The following is a 15,816-nucleotide window of genomic DNA, read 5'->3' on the forward strand; positions in this document are numbered from 1 at the left end:
GTTATATTTTGGGTTTGGGTTTTGATAAAAACTTCAGTGATTTGCTCATCCGGAAAATCGTAAAATTCATCAAAATTCAGATTTTGGTACCTTTGTCATTGTCATAGATGTGCTAACATAGCCTGCTAGTGGTTCAGTCGAAAGCCATGTAGTTAAGACAAAATAAGACATTTTACATGAATCTGTACTTTAGATAGGCCTACTCGAAATTAGCTATGTGTATTTGAATGGGGCTTCAACTTCGCCAAACTGCTGTTTTCTTCGTTTTTTGCCAAATTCTTCACTTCAAAAATACCAAATGACAATTTGAATGACTTGTCCTTCACTTTTAAAGCAAGTTATAAACAATTTTAATTTTTGAAATTACTGAATGGTAATGAAATCACTGAATGGGTCTTTAATGTTGGGTTATATAAAGGTCATGAAAACGTTTTGAAACCCACTACAAAAATATTTTTTAAATGTTTTCAAAATGTTACTGTTAAATATTTTCAAGATAGCGCCGGCAGCCATCTTGGATTTCTGGGTTAAAATGACGCCCTAATGTCAAAATAATGTCAGAATCGAATTCCTTGTGGTCGACTTATCCGAAAAAGTGTCTTTGTGCATGATTATAGGTGCTCTGGTTCAAAACTTAATTTTTCGAAAAGGCGCTGGATTTTGGCCTCTAGCGAAAAATGCCGGGATTTTTGTGAGGGACATGGGGCTAATTTTTTTAAAAGGCAATCGTCAAACCTTACTAGCCTAGAGAATGGTCATGGAAGTGAAATTTGGGACCCTATTAATAATAAACTGGCCGACTAACTGACTGACTATAACTAATTGACTAATTAACTATTTACGTTTTGCTTGTTTGATTGCTCACTTACTCAATTAAACACTCACCCAATCACTCGAAACCCAGACGTTCGAAATAATGAGAATATTATTTTTCGAGGACTTCTTTTTCTGCTCGGAATAATGCGCCTTATGAAACAACTGAAAGACCAGCTGATTTGCGTGCACATCAAAGCATCTATAATAAGACGCAAGAAAACCTAAATGCAGGTGATATACGCCATACATGGCGCGTGGCATGGAGTATTCTTTTATGCCGCAAAAAACAAGACTTCGATTATTTTGGTTAATATTGCAGTGAAACAGGTGAAATAAATGCTAATTGTGCGTATCCTAGCTTATCGCATAAGAGGTCGATATTTAATTGTCCCAGCATTCATTGCGCTTTAACACTATCCTTGTAAAAGACCAACTTTGTTGCCTGGCAATCTTTGAACATAATCATGATAATGGTTTTGGATAGCAACCCACATAAGGTTGGCTTCACTGCTCCTTTCTTGAACATGGTCAATGAATGTAGTTTCATTTCCATATGCTGACAGATTTGGTTGTTCCAAGTGGTATTCGTTTGGATAAAAGATAGTCCCCGGAAGATAGTTCACTTACTAATTTTCATGGAAAATCGTGTCGATAAATGTACATTCAAATGGCAATAATAATTGAATAAGTTGGAAGCAAAACAATGCGTGTGAAAACTCCTCAAACGACTGAAGCAAGATCGCTTACTTCAATTTCATTGTCGTGACAAAACCTTTTTGTTTTAACCTTCTATACTGTATATAAGTCTTCTCCCTCTTATTTAAAGCCTTCGTGTGTCTCTCATACATTCCATCGGGACTTAAGCGTGTTTTCACCATTATCGAAAGGTGCAGCCGAAATGTATCATGGGATGTCGGTCCATGTTGCATCAGCGTTTAGCATAAATGCTGTTATATCGATGGTACGGAAGCGTATACAATAATTATCAATACAATTCTTAATCGTGCGTTTATGCCGCAAAATGTGATTTAATATCACACGATTGTGTGGTAACTGTGTCGTAATGATGGCGTCTTGCAATGGCATTTTTGACCTTAAAGAAGCGTGATCCCGGTTTTCTGTTTTCTATCTCACATTGAGACTTAGCTACCATTAAAACAATATGTTCCCAAATTTTGAGTTGTATTGCGCCAGCGGTTTTGATATGAGAAGCAAAAACGTATATAACAATGTGTGGTAACCACAATTACAATGCCCCATAGCATAGTACACACACTTCCGGTGTGGTAACCACAATTCACCACGTTTTTGTTCACACCGTCCAAACGAAACAAATCTAGGGCGTTCAATTTTACTGCGGTAATGAGAAAAATATGAGCTTATCATGACTAGCTACAAGACATCAACAAAGTATGTAGCTCGCCTTAAGTCATGTCTTAATTAAGAGCATAATGGGACATGTCCTAATTAAAGACACATTATCGAATACGTGACTTCTAACAAGTCACTAATTCTTCGAGTCGTGTCTTATCGCAATTTCATATGTAATGTCTCTAAACTAGACATGACTCATATGCATAAAGTCATGACTAACCACAAGACATGTGGTTATGATATGTGACTTGCACAAAGACACTACATTAAGACATGTCTACTGAGGACATGTCTCCATGCTAGACACAATTTTTGCAGTGTAAGCGCTCTTTTTAAAAGTCATAGTTCATTGAATTTACAACCGTATGACAAAACAGGCGAAAATAGTAACTTTTTGCACAAGATTTGCAATTTAAAGAGAATTGGCCATTGCTCATTCTAGTGACTCTAGTATATGGACAATATAAGTGTGTTTTTTCATTTAATGACATAAAATTTGAAAAATATTTTAAGGAACACTTGAGGTTTTAACTTTTAAAACTTCCATTTTGGTCAAAAAATGTACTTGGATAAGTAGTTTTTAACAGATGTTCCACATTCTCCTTGCTATAACATTGAATTGCGTTATCTGTTGACCTAGTGACAAAATGTGTTTTTAGGGGGGAAGTGTTAGCTTTCGTTTGATATAAAAAGAATTATGATTAGATGAAGGAAACACTTGAGGTTTTCACAAAAACCAATCAAAGAGGCCAATTTTTCAGCTAGAAGCTCCACAGGTCTTACATTGCAATGTGTTTTTTCATTTAATGACATAAAATTTGAAAAATATTTTAAGGAAAACTTGAGGTTTTGACTTTTAAAACTTCCATTTTGGTCAAAAAATGTACTTGGATAGGTAGTTTTTAACAGATGTTCCACATTCTCCTTGCTATAACATTGGATTGCGTTATCTGTTGACCTAGTGACAAAAGGTGTTTTTAGGGGGGAAGTGTTAGCTTTCGTTTGATATAAAAAGAATTATGATTAGATGAAGGAAACACTTGAGGTTTTCACAAAAACCAATCAAAGAGGCCAATTTTTCAGCTAGAAGTTCCACAGGTCTTACATTGCAATGCACTCAACCGTGTAGTGTAATCAAAGACTGTGGTGGAGACATTCACTGCTTGTTGTTCTCTGCTTGGAAGCTCATGGACGAAACTGTGTGCCCAGGTTTATCGAGGTGGAAACTGCGCATGATGGTTTATAAGAGAATCGTTTTTGTATAGAAACCTTTCAGTGAAAATAACATGATAAATGCTTATTTGCTTTTTGAGATACAGATTTTTAACTGTAAAAAATGTTTTATATCGCCATTTGAAAAACAATAAAATACATAATAAATATCACTGCTTGAAAAACAATATAAATAATACATTTGATCGCGCAAGATGCTTCACTTCAAATTAGTTTCTTGGGAACCGTAAGTGCGATTTTTGTGGAATAAATAGTATGTGAAAGAAAAAGGTTTGTTCTTTTACCTGGAATGACAAATGACAAAGAAATATGACCATAAACATGATAAATGGGTGTTTTTGCTGCACTTCCTCCCTTAAAATGAATTTTAAGTCATGAAAATTAAATTAGGCCTATATAAGACTTTAAAATGTTTTTGGAAAGTGCGTCACGTGTCGCGATCTAAATTGTGATTTATTATTGACCTAATGAAGATACATCTTGCAAGTTTTGCTTTTGAGCGGGGCATTGGTTTTCGAAACAATGAAAATAAAAAAAAACCTTTAAAAGGGAGTGCTGAGGCATGATTGGAACACATGGTTGTCCAATGTAACTCAGTGGTTGTGAATAAGGATGTTTCTTATTTTAATTATGTGCGAGAACTTCAGTGAAAGTCAGAGATGTGTAGACGGCGGGCAAGATGCCCCATCCGCTCAAAATACCGGGACCAAATTGACCACAAGCATACCTGCAGCAAAGACGCAGCACTACGCACTGTTAACGCGTTGTATACGCGCGAGTTGTCACTTTGTACTTCAGAGTGGACAAACTGTAGCTATATATGAGTCGGCGCAATTATAAAAAAATAACTTTATTTATAAATTGCTTAAAAGTGAAGGATAAGTCATTCAAATTGCCATTTGGTATTTTTGAAATGAACAATTTGGCAAAAAACGAAGAAAACAACAGTATTGACGAAGTTGAAGCCTCTTGCATGTATGCCTACTGTCAGTATATAAATTACAGTCTTACAGATTCATGTAAAATGTTTTGTCTTAAATACACGGCTTTCGGCTGAACCACTAGCAGGCTATATGTTAGCACATCTATATAAACAATGACAGAGGTACCAAATCTGAATTTTGATGATTTTTACGATCATCCGGATGAGCAAATCACTGAATGGGCCTTTAACTTTTAATAATGTGTGTTCTGCACCATATATCGAAGCTTCGCTTCAGGAACTGTTATTATTTTTTAAGTTTTTCTTATAAATAACGGTTTACAATTTGCTAATATTGTAATCAATATTGTAACAGAGCGATAGGGAGAGAAGAAATGGAGAGGAGGAGAGATTGGGAGAGAGTGGGAGATAGAGCGCGAGCATTATGAACAACAAAGTGAAATTACATTCTTGTTATACTGTCAACACACTGATTGTAATGTAGTTTTACCACTTGTCGCACTACCATTGTTCAATACACTTCCAACACTGCACTTTGCATACAACGAACCTACAGTGACACGAACCCGTGCTTCTGCATTTCAGTGGGCGAGTGTAGTACCAGCCCCCCCCCCCACCTCCCCCTCCCCACCACCACACCACCACCACCACCACCATTGTGTCGTGGGATAGCGATGTGGAGAGGGAGAGAAAATAGGAAATTGAGAGAAGGGAAGCACGCGGGGGGGGGGAGATAGTACATGTATTAATAAAGAATAAAAACCCGGGTTAAAACTGACAAAAGTGCGATAAGAACCGCCTGATATCCCCCATTAACACACTTTTCATTTTAAAGTCACTTGTTATTTAATACTTTTGTTGCGGTAAAGTGATTCAATTGACCCATAAGGCCAGCCAGCTATTTTAGGGCGTGTGTCGTTTATCATAAGCACATCTTGTCTATCAAATCATTTAGAATAATTCAATTTGTGTTGATTTTAAAAACAAGATACCACCTGACTTAAGAACTTGCCTTAATAGTAACCTCTACTATGCTCTTGCCTGGTGGAATAAAATGTATGCAAAAAATTGTCCTAAATTTCGCGTTAAAGTATATTTCTATTGTTCACGTCAAAATTATTATAAGTTGGTGTACTTAAAGAAGAAATACATAGCAATTTATGATTTGAAAAACGGAGAATAAGAAGCAAATAATAATAAAGTTTTAAAGGATTGTGCAAAATAAACCTCAAAAAGCATGTTGAACAGGTGAAAATTATGCGGAAAACGTTGGCGAAAGTGAATGGACGCTCTTCGCTCCGCCGGTTGGGCTGGGTGGGTTGGCCGAGCGCTCCATGCCTGCCATCGATGCGCGTGTCAAAGCAATCTCTGCACGCTTCAAAATGTACTTTTTTGTATAGGCGGCATCGAATCAACATGTCTTTAGAATAACCAAACGATCGGCAGGTGCTATTCAAACTCCTCGTTCACTATTATCTCTTTTGTCAAAACCATTCTAATAAATTATACATATATTTTCATGATTTTTAAATCAAATTTAAACTGACAAATATAGATATAGAATCGTACCAACATGCACAGTCTCCAGTTTCTGTTTAAATTACGGTACTATTTCGATTGGATGTAAATAAAACCAGTTACTACGTCAAGACCAAGGACACAGTCTTCTTTAGACAAAGAAAAGATGGTATTTTAAGAGAAACTTGATCATCTGTAGGCAGGTGATACGTAAGGGCCTATAGACGACGCAATGTAACAGACTATTATCATGATTAATATTTCAAAGATCACAGCGCCAGACGATATTACTATTATAATTTCCAGTTTAAATTTAGTAATGTGTCTTTGTATGAAAGGCTGAGTGATCTGTTGTTGTGGATATTTTGACCATGTATGATTCTTCTCAACTGTTTTAGATAACGACAGTTTATTGATTACGTTCGTCTCATGTTGTCTTTCTCTTCCTTCCTTCTTTCCTTCCTTTATTTTTTAAAACACTGATTAGGTTTAATTGTTCCCAATGTGGATTATTATGGTTATCTTTGTTATTTTCTTCATCTTCGCTGTCTCTATCATCACCATGCATACCCTCGGCATGGCAGCATATTGTTTAAATGTATGTAGTATTTAAGCGAAGATTATATGGCCAAATCGTATTAATTTATGCATTTATAACAACATTTACATGATAATGTTATTAAGTGTTGACAAAATATTTTGAAAAACTGTTTGCCAAATTATGTTTTATAATAACATTTTGACAATATATTTGAAGTGTTGCTGTAGTGTAGTGTTTTTAATACAAAGCGTTTTAAAATCGTTTCAATTACCTTTATGTAACCCGATATTTAAATAAAACGTTTTGATCAACGTTTATAATGTTTTAAAACATTTTTGCGTGTGTGTTGGATATACTGCCGGTGACTCCAACATAACAACATAAAGACACAATGAGGACCTGGTGCTTAACGAGGACCAAGACACGCGTCCTCGCAACGCACATCCTCGGAAAAAATAAAAGGGTATTATACCCTACACTGCAAAAAATATTTTACTTAACACTGAGTAAAAAGGTCACAGCTCTACAGTTGAGTAAAAAATTGCTCAACATTGAGCTCATTTAGGTCACAACTCAACAAATGAGTAAAAGATTACTTAATGTTGAGTAATTTTTACTCAACTGTTGAGCTGTGACCTTTTTACTCAGTATTGAGTAAAATATTTTTTAGAGTGTACTACCCCATCTATAACTCACGTCCTCAAAGCGTTAACCGTTTTAACACTTGTTCGGTATTGCCAACTATTTGAGGACATGACACCGACACACCGAGGACATTTGGATTTGTAAGATATTCGTCATTTTCAGGTCCTCGGACATTAAGCAATGCGAGGGGGTATGTTTACTGGTTTATTCGACTAGTTGCGTGACACTTTGACACTCGCATCTTATTTCTGCTCTGTTTAATATTTTTGGCCTATTTTCTTTTCTTGTAATTCATGAGTGCAGAAGTAGTCAATTGGCCGTATAAATGACTTAAGATTTTGCAGAGTGAATTTGTAGAAACAGTAAAAAATCATCTATCGAGCTAATTACGTTCAATCTCGATTAAGCCCAGACAAAATGGCCGCTAGACGTATAATAATTAAATGGTTTGTCACAGTCGGTGTTTCCCATTTTTATGAAAACGATTTAAATTTGTATATTCTGTGCAATTGCTTAAACAATTTCGATATAAATACCGTCTGCAAATTCTACTTCAGAAATCAATTGGTTAAAAATGGCTTTAGATTTCGCTCTCTTGTTTACATGAGACTCCATTAGCTGCTGGTCAACTCCACCGGAAGTGAGGCACGTCCGAGAACATACGCGCGTCATATAGAGTCGAAATTGAGACGATCGGTGAGTGAGCTATATTGGTTTGTATTTATGCCCTGCAGCTTGTCACAGATCGCAATATGACTTTTAAGCCACCATAAAATCATCATTCTGACCGCCGGGTTGACCTTATATTTGCCACACTCCTTGCAGCGCTTTCACTGGCATTAAAACGTCTTACTAGTTGAAATGATGCTGTCTATTAAAAACCGAGTGCGGAGGTTATTAAAATCAGGCCGTATAGTCACATCGCCTACCATGCATCACAGAGTATTCACGATTTTTGCTCCTAATATCTGAAGGTCCATAAAACTTTCTTGCCCATAGAATTTGGGTCGTTGGCCCTTGTAAAGCTAGCGTGTAATATTGCAATGCCTTTGAGACCAAATATCACATTGTTCCAAAATTTGTTAGAAATTTTCGCCTTCAATACAGTCATCACAACACGCTATTACGTTACCCCCGATCACAAATGCAATGTTCTTGGAAGCTAATAAAGCAACATGATACTGGCATTTACCTCAAGGGATGCGAATAAGGGATGTTAGCGCCTTCAATTTTGGCGCATTTTTTCATTGTCCCCGTATATAGTGAGAAGGGAGGGAGAATCGCGTTTATCTGTTACTGGCCGGAGGCGACGTATTCTAAAGCACCAGCAGCGGATTGAGAGATAGTTAATGCTTCTTGCTTACTGGCCATGTAAAATAATTATGAAAATATCTCTAAGACCTAACACACAAGCAAGTATAGCCTGTTACTGGGCATGTCAGTACTCATTTGAATGCATTTTACCTGCACATTCCAAATATATTAATATATATTTAAGATTCGAACATTTTTCATTTAATTTCCAATTTTGTGTGCCAATTTGTGTCGTCTGCAGCAAGTGGAAGGTTATGAGTAAGACCGTCTTCATTTTAAGCGATGTCGACATTTTAATAAAGTCTGGATGATCTGTTAACTCTTTGAGTAGTGGGGTCAAATGTCAAATGATATGTGATCAAGTTTTATATAGAAGACATCGGTAGCTGAGACGACAAGTGGGCGACAATTTGACGGCGATGAAAATTGCTCGATATGAAGAAATTATAACATGTATGTATCAAAATTGTGAAGTGCATCTTGAAGAATGTGAAGATTTCGATTTTGCATCATTGACTTCTTGAAGCTCTCAATTATGCCGATGATAAAAATGAAAAGACAAGTGTCTTTTGCTGATATTACTATTTTAAAACTTTGCCAGCGGTTATATGTTTTATCATGTCATCTCATCTGTGACCAATATTAATGTTTAATATCTTTATAGCTCTTTGTCACAGCCGTCATTTAAATTCATGCAACAAGCAGTATGTTTAAACCATATTTCTCACATTAAAAGCCAAGAGTCACTAACCCGACACAAAACACGTTTATATAATTTTATGAACTTTTGCGAATTGCTGTCAAAGTCTTATAAAATTCTTCATGTGACAGTACTTATGATTCCTAATATGATTTACAATAACATAATCACACATGCAGCGTGTTTATTTCTAAAGCTAACTGTTTCTAATAAGAACCAATAGTCCAACACCCATTTTGCACTTAGCGTGTTTGAATGCAATGTACCAACAAAATAAAGAGTTAAATTTTTAACATAATTATTACATATTTCTTTGATAATTGTTTGTTTAATTCAACGTGATGCAACTGAAGCTCTCTTGTTGATCATATTTGAGAGGCAAATGGTTTAATTCTCCTTCCCAATAATGTTGATTGAGGACAAATGTATTTTCTTTCCATTCCTGATATTGATCATGTCTATATTGAAAAGATTTATAATAGCGTTTCTTTATTTCTTCCAATAATTTAAAGTGCTCAACTGTGCAGTTTTCGTGATTAGTATCACAAAAATATGAGCACAGGTTAAATCATTGACTTCGTAACAATTATATTAAATAATATCAATTAACCAAAATAAAAGAGGGATAGGTAGTATGGATAATATATTTTTTTATTTTTTGTATATTCAAACGTAGCTTTATCAATAGCTAAATGAAATTGCTATCTTCATTATAGCGTTATTATTTTAATAATTATACTTCTTATTTTCACCAGAAAATATTTGGTAAAAAACATTTGCTATCGTTAATACATAACTTGTTCGTCTTCGCCAGATAAAATTGCGATTTATTTGAGATAAATCACTTACAATGAAAATAACTATATCCAGTAGATAGCATTGCTCTATTCAGTAGATAACATTTTTATTTTCAATAAATGTTAAGATTGCTCTCTTCAATTGAAAACATACGAAACGTAATCGATGTCATTTGAAAATAACAGCTGCTATCTTCAGTAGATAGTATTGCTATCTTCAGTAGATAGCATTGCTATCTTCAGTAGATAGCATTGCTATCTTCAGTAGATAGTATTGCTATCTTCAGTAGATAGCATTGCTATCTTCAGTAGATAGCATTGCTATCTTCAGTAGATAGCATTGCTATCTTCAGTAGATAGTATTGCTATCTTCAGTAGATAGCATTGCTATCTTCAGTAGATAACATTGATAGATAGCATTTCAGTAGATAGCATTGCTATCTTCAGTAGATAGTATTGCTATCTTCAGTAGATAGTATTGCTATCTTCAGTAGATAGTATTGCTATCTTCAGTAGATAGTATTGCTATCTTCAGTAGATAGCATTGCTATCTTCAGTAGATAGTATTGCTATATTCAGTAGATAGCATTGCTATCTTCAGTAGATAGCATTGCTATATTCAGTAGATAGCATTGCTATCTTCAGTAGATAGTATTGCTATATTCAGTAGATGTTATTGCTATCTTCAGAAGATAGTATTGCTATATTCAGTAGATGTTATTGCTATCTTCAGTAAATAGTATTGCTATATTCAGTAGATGTTATTGCTATCTTCAGTAGATAGTATTGCTATATTCAGTAGATGTTATTGCTATCTTCAGTAGATAGTATTGCTATATTCAGTAGATGTTATTGCTATCTTCAGTAGATAGTATTGCTATATTCAGTAGATGTTATTGCTATCTTCAGTAGATAGTATTGCTATATTCAGTAGATGTTATTGCTATCTTCAATAGATAGTATTGCTATCTTCAGTAGATAACATTGATATTTTCAGTAGATAGCATTGCTATATTCAGTAGATGTTATTGCTATCTTCAATAGATAGTATTGCTATCTTCAGTAGATAACATTGATAGTTTCAGTAGATAGCATTGCTATATTCAGTAGATGTTATTGCTATCTTCAGTAGATAGTATTGCTATATTCAGTAGATAGCATTGCTATCTTCAGTAGATAGTATTGCTATATTCAGTAGATGTTATTGCTATCTTCAGTAGATAGTATTGCTATATTCAGTAGATGTTATTGCTATCTTCAGTAGATAGTATTGCTATATTCAGTAGATGTTATTGCTATCTTCAGTAGATAGTATTGCTATATTCAGTAGATGTTATTGCTATCTTCAGAAGATGTATTGCTATATTCAGTAGATGTTATTGCTATCTTCAGTAGATAGTATTGCTATATTCAGTAGATGTTATTGCTATCTTCAGAAGATAGTATTGCTATATTCAGTAGATGTTATTGCTATCTTCAGTAGATAGTATTGCTATATTCAGTAGATGTTATTGCTATCTTCAGTAGATAGTATTGCTATATTCAGTAGATGTTATTGCTATCTTCAGTAGATAGTATTGCTATATTCAGTAGATGTTATTGCTATCTTCAGTGGATAGTATTGCTATATTCAGTAGATGTTATTGCTATCTTCAGTAGATAGTATTGCTATATTCAGTAGATGTTATTGCTATCTTCAATAGATAGTATTGCTATCTTCAGTAGATAACATTGATATTTTCAGTAGATAGCATTGCTATATTCAGTAGATGTTATTGCTATCTTCAATAGATAGTATTGCTATCTTCAGTAGATAACATTGATAGTTTCAGTAGATAGCATTGCTATATTCAGTAGATGTTATTGCTATCTTCAATAGATAGTATTGCTATCTTCAGTAGATAACATTGATAGTTTCAGTAGATAGCATTGCTATATTCAGTAGATGTTATTGCTATCTTCAATAGATAGTATTGCTATCTTCAGTAGATAACATTGATAGTTTCAGTAGATAGCATTGCTATATTCAGTAGATGTTATTGCTATCTTCAGTAGATAGCATTGCTATCTTCAGTAGATAACATTGATAGTTTCAGTAGATAGCATTGCTATATTCAGTAGATGTTATTGCTATCTTCAGTAGATAGCATTGCTTTCTTCTGTAGCAATGCTATCTTCAGTAGAAGGCATTGCTATCGTCAGTATATGGCACTGCTAGTAAATAATATTATTATCTTCAGTAGATAGTGTTGATATCTTCACAGCATTACTATCATTAGTAGATAGCATTGCTGTGTTCGGTAAAAAGCATTTGTATTCAGTAGATAGTATTGTTAATTTCAGTATATAGCATTACTATCTTCATTAGATAGCAATGATATCTTCAGTAGTTAACTTTGCTATCTTTAGCAGGTAATATTGTTATATTCAGTAGATATTATTGCTATCTTCAGTAGGCCTATATAAGATTGCTATCTTCAGTAGGTAGCAATGCTATCGTCAGTATATGGCATTGCTATCTTCGGTAGATAGCCTTGCTATCTTCAGTAGATAGTATTTATATCTTCAACAAATAGCATTGCTATCTTCAGTTCATAGCATTGCTCATAGATAATATTGTTATCTTCAGTAGATAGCATTGCTATCTTCGCAGCATTGCTATCTTCAATAGGAGAGCATGTTTTAGGCGAGTTACAATATGGGCGAGTTAGGTAAAGGCAAGTTAAAAAGGCGAGTTACCCCCCACCGAGTCAGGCTATTTTTAGATATTCCCATGGGTAACACTATGAAGTCCCAGTGGCGAGTTACAATAACACTATGAAGTCCCGGTGGCGAGTTACAGCAACACTATGAAGTCCCAGTGGCGAGTTACAGTAACACTATGAAGTCCCAGTGGCGAGTTACAGTAACACTATGAAGTCCCGGTGGCGAGTTACAGCAAGACTATGATGAAGTTCCAACAGTGAATTAAAAATGTCACAGTGTATTAAGTACTGTTTTTTTTTAAAGCTGCTAGTCCAAAATCAGCAAAATCAGTTTCCATTTATCATATATTTCTCTCGGGCTTGCAATGATCTTGGGAATTAATATATAGAGGCAGTGCTATCTCGCCTGTGCATAGGCTGCCCTCTTCTTCTAGTATAAATAAAATCCGAAAAAGTTATACAAATAAAAGTCATAAAACTTTTTAAACACTTTAAAAAAAAACACAACACAAAGGGGCACAACACATAATCAGTCAATTGATTGATTACTCAACTATTTTATGTACCATGAATAATCGGATATACAAGCAACCACTGATATAAAAGAAACCTAATCATATCTCACTACTCTTGAAATAAAAAATCATACAAATACATTTTCATCAACATCAGTGGCGGTCACTGTGCATTCTACTGATACTGAAATCCTTTTGTTTTTACCATCAAAAACTAGTTAGGACATACTGCAAAAAAAAAAAAAAAAATCAAATTGTATGTGCCAAAGTCAAAACACATAATGCCTAGGCAAATTTGTACAGTATTAATGGTATTTGTAATAACTATTGATTGCAGTATTTAAAATCAAGGCTGATATCTATTTATATGATAAAGTATAATATGGAACGGACATGAGTCAAAGAATACATTAATGGTATCAATTTTTTAAATAATCATTTTTGAATTTTGACCAAAACTGCATTTTTCACAACTCGCCACATGGACTTTCCGGAAATTCGCAACTCGCCACATGGACTTTCCGAAAATTCACAACTCGCCATGTGGACTTTCCGGAAATTCACAACTCGCCGCATGGAATTTCCGGAAATTCACAACTCGCCTCGTGGACTTTCCGGAAATTCACAACTCGCCGTGTGGACTTTCCGGAAAACACTGCAGGGGGTAACTCGCCATTTTAACTCGCCACGTGGACTTTCCGGAAAACACTCTAACTCGCCTATTTTTTAACTCGCCAAACTCGCCAATAACCTGTTCTCCTTCAATAGATAGCATTATCTTCAGCTTTGCTATCTTTAGTAGGTAATATTGTTATCTTCAATAGATAATATTGCTATATTTAGAAGATAATATTGTTATTTTATTGCTATCTTCAGTAGATAGTATTGCTATCTTCAGCAGATAACACTGCTATCCTCAGTAGATAGCATTGCTATCATCAGTATATAGCATTGTTATCTTTAGTAGCATTGCTATCTTCAGTAGAGAGCATTGCTATCTTCAGTAGATATATTACTATCTTTAGGAGATAGCCTTGCTATCTTCAGTAGATAGCCTTGCTATCTTCAGTAGATAGCATTGCTATCTTCAGTAGATAGCATTGCTATCTTCAGTAGATAGCATTGTTATCTTCAGTAGATAGCATTGCTATCTTCAGTAGATAACCTTGCTATCTTCAGTAGATAGCCTTGCTATCTTCAGTGGATAGCATTGCTATCTTCATTAGATAGCATTGCTATCTTCAGTAGATAGCATTGCTATCTTCAGTAGATAGCATTGCTATCTTCAGTAGATAGCATTGCTATCTTCAGTAGATAGCATTGCTATCTTCAGTAGATAGCATTGCTATCTTCAGTAGATAGCATTGCTATCTTCAGTAGATAGCATTGCTATCTTCAGTAGATAGCATTGCTATCTTCAGTAGATAGCATTGCTATCTTCAGTAGATATCATTGCTATTTTCAGTAAATGGCACTGCTATCTTCAGTAGATAGCATTGATATCTTTAGTAGTTATTTTCGGTAGATAGCATTGCTATCTTTAGTAGATAGCATTGCTATCTTCAGTAGATAGCATCGCTATCTTCAGTAGATAGCATTGCTATCTTCAAGAAATAGTATTGCTATCTTAAGTAGATAGCATTGTTTTTCTTCAGTAGAGAGCATTGCTATCTTCAGTAGATATATTACTATCTTTAGGAGATAGCCTTGCTATCTTCAGTAGATAGCCTTGCTATCTTCAGTAGATAGCCTTGTTATCTTCAGTAGATAGCATTGCTATATTCAGTAGATAGCATTGCTATCTTCAGTAGATAGCATTGCTATCTTCAGTAGATAGCCTTGTTATCTTCAGTAGATAGCATTGCTATCTTCAGTAGATAGCATTGCAATCTTCAAGAAACAGTATTGCTATCTTAAGTAGATAGCATTGCTATCTTCAGTAGCTAGCAAAGCTATCTTCAGTAAATAGCATTGCTATCTTCAGTAGATAGTATTGCTATCTTCAGTAGATAGCATTGCTATATTCAGTAGATAGCATTGCTATATTCAGTAGATAGCATTGCTATATTCAGTAGATAGCATTGCTATATTCAGTAGATAGCATTGCTATATTCAGTAGATAGCACAGCTATCTTCAGTAGATAGCACAGCTATCTTCAGTAGATAGCACAGCTATCTTCAGTAGATAGCATTGCTATCTTCAGCAGTTATTTTCTGTATATAGCGTTGCTATCTTTAGTAGATAGCATTGCTATCTTCAGTAGATAGCATTGCTATCTTCAGTAAAGAGCATTTCTATTTTCAGTAGATAGCATTACTATTATCAGTAGATATCATTGCTATCTTCAGTAGATTAGCATCTTTAGTAGCAATGCTATCTTCAGTAGATAGCATTGCTATCTTAAGTAGATAGCTTTGCTATCTTCAGTAGATAGCTTTGCTATCTTCAGTAGATAGCATTGCTATATTCAGTAGATAGCATTGCTATATTCAGTAGATAGCATTGCTATATTCAGTAGATAGCATTGCTATCTTCAGTAGATAGCACAGCTATCTTCAGTAAATAGCACTGATATCTTCAGTAGATAGCTTTGCTATCTTCAGTAGATAGCATTGTTATCTTCAGTAGATAGCATTGCTATCTTCAGTAGATAGCATTGCTATCTTTAGTAGATTATATTGTGATCTTCAATAGATAACATTGTTATATTCAGA

The sequence above is a fragment of the Amphiura filiformis genome, chromosome 14 (genome assembly GCF_039555335.1).
Source record: "Amphiura filiformis chromosome 14, Afil_fr2py, whole genome shotgun sequence".
Classification (NCBI taxonomy): domain Eukaryota; kingdom Metazoa; phylum Echinodermata; class Ophiuroidea; order Amphilepidida; family Amphiuridae; genus Amphiura; species Amphiura filiformis.